The following is a 6,356-nucleotide window of genomic DNA, read 5'->3' as shown; positions in this document are numbered from 1 at the left end:
ACGCCCAGCATAGAATGGTGTGGCAATTTAAATTTAAATGTGGTTAAATGAAAATCACGTTTGTCCAATCCTCTGGATGAGACGAAAACAGCTGTAACATGGCAAAAAGATATGCACACATTTCATTTTTTATGAAGGCCGCTGAAAAGACAGAATCAAGATTAGAAAAATCTTAATAATATTTGTCCATTACTTTTTAAAATGAGAGAGAAGCTCATATTATGCCATTCACTTATAATGTTCCTAAAATCCACCAAGAGAGATAAAATATTAGGGATGGTCTGTTTGGAATGAAAAACAAACAGCAAAAAATTAATTAGTGTACAAAGCAAGCCCCATTGTCAGTCCCTGAGTCTTTGCTGCATCTGAATATAGCATCTGGATTTGTTAATGCAGATGACTCACATTGTTAAGTCTTTGTTAAATAACTAGATGATATTTTGGATTAATAAAATGGTCATTCTAATTTTAATAACATTCCTTTTTAAATTTAAATGAGAAGAAACAGATGTTTTAAGCAGACCAATCCTCGCCACATGATAGCTGCTCAAGTTCTGTCACTAAATGTCATGGCTTAACAGGAGGAAGGACCACGAGAACTAGTAGGCATTTTCAGGATCAGGCTCTAAACTAGTGACATACCGAGGTTTTTTAGAGACGTGTATCTTGAAGGAGTTTGCATCCATGATGTAAAATAATCTTCTCTTAGCACGGCTCAGATCTTAGATCAGCTGAAGCAGGGAGCCAGCCGTGGGGGATGCTTTTCTTGAGAAATAGTTTGCCCTCGTAGCAAGGATGAGACTGTGGCTTTGACAATCAGAGGTGTCGTGGCAGAGGGGATGTGAAAGTGAAGCACCCGAGCGGCAGTTGGTGGCAGCGTCCTGTTTGGGGGGGACAGGAGCAAGCTCAAAGCGTCCGTGGGCAGCACGTGCATAACCGGCAGCCCCGCAGGAGCAAGGCTTTCTCCTGCGACAGCCCCTGCCAGCAAAGCCGTGGCTGCCCCTTCTCCAGCTGGTGTGTGGATCATCTTCGACCAGATTAACCTCTCCCCATGAATTTGGAGATGGCAGGCATTTCAGCTGCCTCCTGCGCAAAGAGCAGCTCCCACCTTGCACGCTTAGGCAAGAACATCGAGCTCCCTTTTGCAGCTTAGAGGCTCTGTTGAGCCACTGTAGGAGTAAAGAGAATGGCCCGGCAGACGTGACTTACTTATGTGTACCGTGCTCTACATCACCATGTCCAACACTTAGGGCCTAAAGGGATGCAAGCCCTCACAGATGTTGTGCTTATTGACGAGGCAACTGCCACCTACCAGCTATTTATTGTCCCTCTGCTGGAGTCAGCTGTTTCCTCAGATCTGTTGGCTCACTTTATCCTAATCTTATTTAGGCAAATGGGTCTGAGCTAATGCAGAGTAAGTCTGGTAACCTGGCTCATTTGATCTGAAGTGGGTCGGGGAACACACATACCAGCAACTGCACCAGCAGATGCGAGGAGCATTAGTATCTGGTAAGGGTGATGCTGGCAAAAAGTTAGGATAGTAATTTTTTTACTGGCTCAGCTGGGCTGATAGACTTCATAGTCTTAGTGCATCACATTTCTTTTGGCAGTAGTGCTGGCTGAACAGGTCCTGTGCATCTCCCCCTGTCTCCAGACCCCGTCATCGGTCAAACAGCAAGCAGCGGGTAACGCCCTGTGGGTAACGCTCGGCCCCTTCTCTTCACCCTTCCTGTTATGCCAATGCTACTGGTCGGGCCGTTGGGTGAGTCAGTGCAAGGATCTGGATAAAAATAAATTTTCTCCTCCTCTCCTCCCCCCCACCCCCCCTTGAGTTCCTGGCACACCGTGCAGCTGCACTGACTGTTGCACCAGCACCCCGAAGGTCCATGCCAGGTGGTTACAGCAGTCACCGGAGCTGCTGGAGCGGGCGCTGCAGCTGAAAGAAATGTTCGTGCACCTCAGCCTTCCTCCCTCGTGTCTCCTTTCCACAAGGGTGAAGTGGGAGGAATTGGAGTTTTCAGTCTGCAGGAGTGCTTAAAGGATAAATGTGTCAAAGCAACAGCTCAAAGTTTGGAGGTTGCCTGCTTGGGAGAGCATAGGGATGGCTGGGATGAAGAAGTCTTGAGAAAACTTCATCTGGCCTCTCCCTGCTCTCTCCTCCATCATCCTCTTCCGGCTTTTCCAGTTCCTCCCTCTCTTCACTGAAAGCATCCTCTTCATGTCCCCTACACAGAGGGGCTACAGAAAATTGGCACTACGGGGAACTTGGAGGGTAGGACTTTGAGGTTTGGAGAGAAAGCAGCAGTATGAGTGATAGTCAGGAGTGATACAGCATGACCATACTTCGGGAGGCTGAGGCAACTGAAAATTGGCCTGCAGGAATTTGGGGTTACCCAGAGAGTGAATGTGCATGTACGTGCAAAGGGTGGGGAATGAAGGTAAGGTGTGGGAAGGAGGGAATTACTAACCATTACTGCAAAGGAGGAAGGTGGGGCTCCATCTAAAGGACTTGGGGCTGCTGAATTAGAGATTGTGAATGGTGAAATACTACAGAAATGGGTCAGAAATAGAGCACATCAGGTAAAATCATAATTCTGACTCCCTTGCAAATATTCAGAATCGCATACAAACTATAGTCATAGGAAAGGAAATTCAGTTTGCAAAGGAAAAAAAAAAAAAGATATCTCCTGTTAAAATCCATGCATTTTTGGCTGTACATACAAATATCCTACAAATCATTTTTCTCAGTGAAGACTTGGAAGCAACTGTAATCTGTTCCTAGAAACAGCACTTGATAAATATTGCAGACTATAGATAATAGTTGTGTTGTGCATCTAAAAAGTATAAATATACTGTTAAAAAAGTTTAGGAAAAAAAAGCAGATTTTTTTATTAGTATTATTCTTGGAAGACCCAGGTTGCTTACAGCTAAGGTACTGATCTTGTTTATATTACGAGTTTGAAAACTGTATTGTCAGCCTGACTGTTTCTTCTGTGCATCACTCAAGCCTGCCTGCCACAGCTGACGACAGAAAGGATCTCTGACCAATAAGTAGCTAACTGCAAACATTTCTTTTGGTTTCCCCATGGTTTAGCTCCGTCTCTTGCTCAGCAAAGAAAAGATCTGTAACAGACAGGAAAGAGGGGAAGAAACATTGGCAGAGAACTCTATGATTACTGTTGTACTGAATCTCGTTTAAGTTTTCCAATTTGTAAATGAACGGGATCATAAATTACTCATTTAAAGGAAGGCTGGCCTTTTCCTAGGTTTCCCCCAAATACAATGCTGTTCCCAGACAATGACATAGGATCCACAAATATTAGTGAAATTTGGTTTAAAGGCTCAGATTTTGCCGGTGGGCAAACCCAGAAATCAACACCACTTAACTGTTACTGCCAAGTGGGAGATTTTGTTTTGATTTAGCAAAGTGCATGGGCTGCTATCTCACCGAAGTACAGACTCCGGAGCTGTTTTTCCTAGAGGCCTTGGTCCACAGAAGCACTTAATCAGGGCTTAACTTTAAGGAAGTGAGTGATCTTATTGACTTCAATGGATGATGCGCATTTGTAAAATTGCGGCATTTAAACGTTCTATTCAAGTGGTCCAAATCCAGCGAGGAAGAAAATGGCTAATGTTGCATTTCCCTAATAAAATCATGTATGACATTCTTGAGATGGAGACAGTGAGGTTTTGAAGTCCTTTTGTTTATGCGTTGCCAGAAGAAATTGATTAAATTGCCCGGGATTAGCGGCTGCTAAAGAATGGATTTTAATTAAATGGTAGAATGTGTCACTCTCTACACATTTTAGGCCACAATCTGTCGGCGTAAACTGCGTTTTTTCAAAGTTCGTTGTGACCAGATGAAATAAAATTATTATGCTAGCCTTTACACCTGAAAGATTCTTGCTTATCAGCCAGGTATCAACTGCAGTTGTTTACATATTGCATTTGTGACTGAAATGTAAATATTACATAATAAAGAAAATACTATTATGTTATATATTGACCACATAAGGGTTCTCTTAAATGGAAAATCCCATTACTACAGTTCCAAATACCAAGCTAAAGCATAAAGCTAAAGCTCTGAGCTGGCTGCTTACTTTTCTGTGATCTGATTTATGCCTTATTGAAATCAATTAAAAGATTTGCACCGACTTCGGAATGATTTGGATTGGGTGTTTAACTAGTAAAAGAAGTGATAATTTAATAAAAGCCCACATACTTCTCTCTTTTTTTCTCATTAAATCTAATGCCAATCTAAAGGAAGGAAATTGAGAATTACGGTGAATTTGACAACTGTTTCATCTAACCGCACAGTGGATTTAAACATAAAGCATGAGAACCAAACAAAAAAGGGTTTTTGGATAAAGGGATTTCTCAGACACTTGTGGACGCCCGGGTCAGATGCAACAGGCTCCTGAACCTGGCTGTGTTTTCACCTTAAAATAAATAAATAAGTAAAATAAAAATCAAGGAGCCCGACAATGCTGTTTCTTCCAGCATCTCTAAGATAACTCTTTGGAGCTCTTAAAACATCGTTTTGTTTTCTGTACCTCTCTTTGGTGTTACTCTTTGTATGGTTTCAAAGCGACTGCTCTGACCAAACAGAAAGACGGCTGCCACACTGCTGTGCAACGCGGCTCACTTTCATAGGGGCCTAGGGGTCTGTGCGGATGGCACAGTCAATGTTGCACACAAACTGCCAACACTAAGTTCAGAAAATTGTACTCTTTATTCTGGAAAGAGATCCTGGAACACGGGAGTTTACGGTTTATCGGGGAAAAACAATCAAGGGAAGAAACAATGCATGGACAACATTGGTTTATAGAAAATAATTAAATCGAAGAAACAATGAAAACGGAACTAAAGTTGAAACTGCACACTTGTGATATCAAATATCAATGCAATCATTTTGCAGCAGATAATATGCATGGCAATTAGAGCTTTTTTACATTATATTATAATAAATTCATAATTCATGCATACAACGAGAGCTTTTGGAAAGGAGAATTTGAATTTAACAAACACTACCACTCATCATCTGAGCAAAGATGGCAAAAGGAATTTCAACATTATTTGTGATCTACAAAATTGAACCATCGTTGCTTTGTGTTGTGCTTCCCTTGCACAGACTGCAGTGCCTTCTGTCTGCTTTAGGGTGTGGCATCTGCCATTGGGGAGGAAAAACTGGCATGTGTTGCCTTTTATAGCAGACTGATTTCATTGTGCTGAGGGCCTCTATTTTATAGCCTCTTACTTCCAATCTTGTAGCTGAGTTGCTGAAACAAATGGAAGGAATAGGAGTGGTATAAACTCTTTGGCTTAAAGCGTCATCTTTTTTTTTTTTCCTTTTTTTTTTTTTTTTTCAGGGGAAAACATTCGCAAATAAATTTGCATTAAACTTTGTGGGTTATTTTCCTGGTCAGAAGAGATGTGGAGTATGTCAGGAAGTATTGCAAACCTCAGCTGGGGCGCTATCAGTACACGTTGCCGGGTTTTAAATGTATATATTTTTGCTTGAATATAAATGTCTTAAGGTATAAATGTGTAATTGATTTTTTATTTTATTTGCGAGTACACGTGTAAATAAATACACACAAGTAGACATCTATATTTATATTTGCATATGAAAGACTTCAAAAAATCAACTTAGGTGGTTTAATGTGTATAATTAGCGCGTATTTGAATATCGAAAAGAAGAAAATCCAGGAGAAAATGTCAAAAAGGCTCACTAACAAAGATGTAGTATTCTCTTGGCAAAAGCTGATGAATGATTTGGCATGAATTCATCTTACAGTTCTGTTATTCTCTCTCCTGCAAAGATGATATACCCCTTTCCAGCAGTTTGCATAGAACTGCAATTTGTTGTTGTTACAGACTGTAATGACCCTTGGGTATGCACCTGATTCCCCCCACTAGAATTACTCACCATTTTTTTCCCCCAGTCTATGTTTTTCCAGTAGCCAGATAACATTTCTGCACTCGCAAAGAGCACCAAAAGAAGACAAACACAACTGTAACAGAAGTGTTTTCAAGGTGGACTTGAACGCTGAGACTTTTCAAAACTGGCTCCATGATGGAAATCTGAATATTTCTGACTTTTCAGACAGAAATAAAATTAATAGACGTTGGAATCACACTGTTCATACATTTATCAGTGATCTTTGTGGGTAATTCAACATTAGAGCATGAAGCTTCTGCTCTTTAATGTTTCCACAGTGGGTACAATGAAGCCTACCAGCTCATGACGGCATCGCTCTCGAGATGCTGCATTTTTCTCAACCGTTATTATCGAGTCTCCTATTTAACCATTTTGAAATTTGAAAATGGGGTTACCTTTGGCAGAGTGCATAGAA

The sequence above is a fragment of the Cygnus olor genome, chromosome 3, assembly GCF_009769625.2.
Source record: "Cygnus olor isolate bCygOlo1 chromosome 3, bCygOlo1.pri.v2, whole genome shotgun sequence".
NCBI classification, from domain to species: domain Eukaryota; kingdom Metazoa; phylum Chordata; class Aves; order Anseriformes; family Anatidae; genus Cygnus; species Cygnus olor.
Note: the sequence above shows the minus strand (reverse complement) of the source record.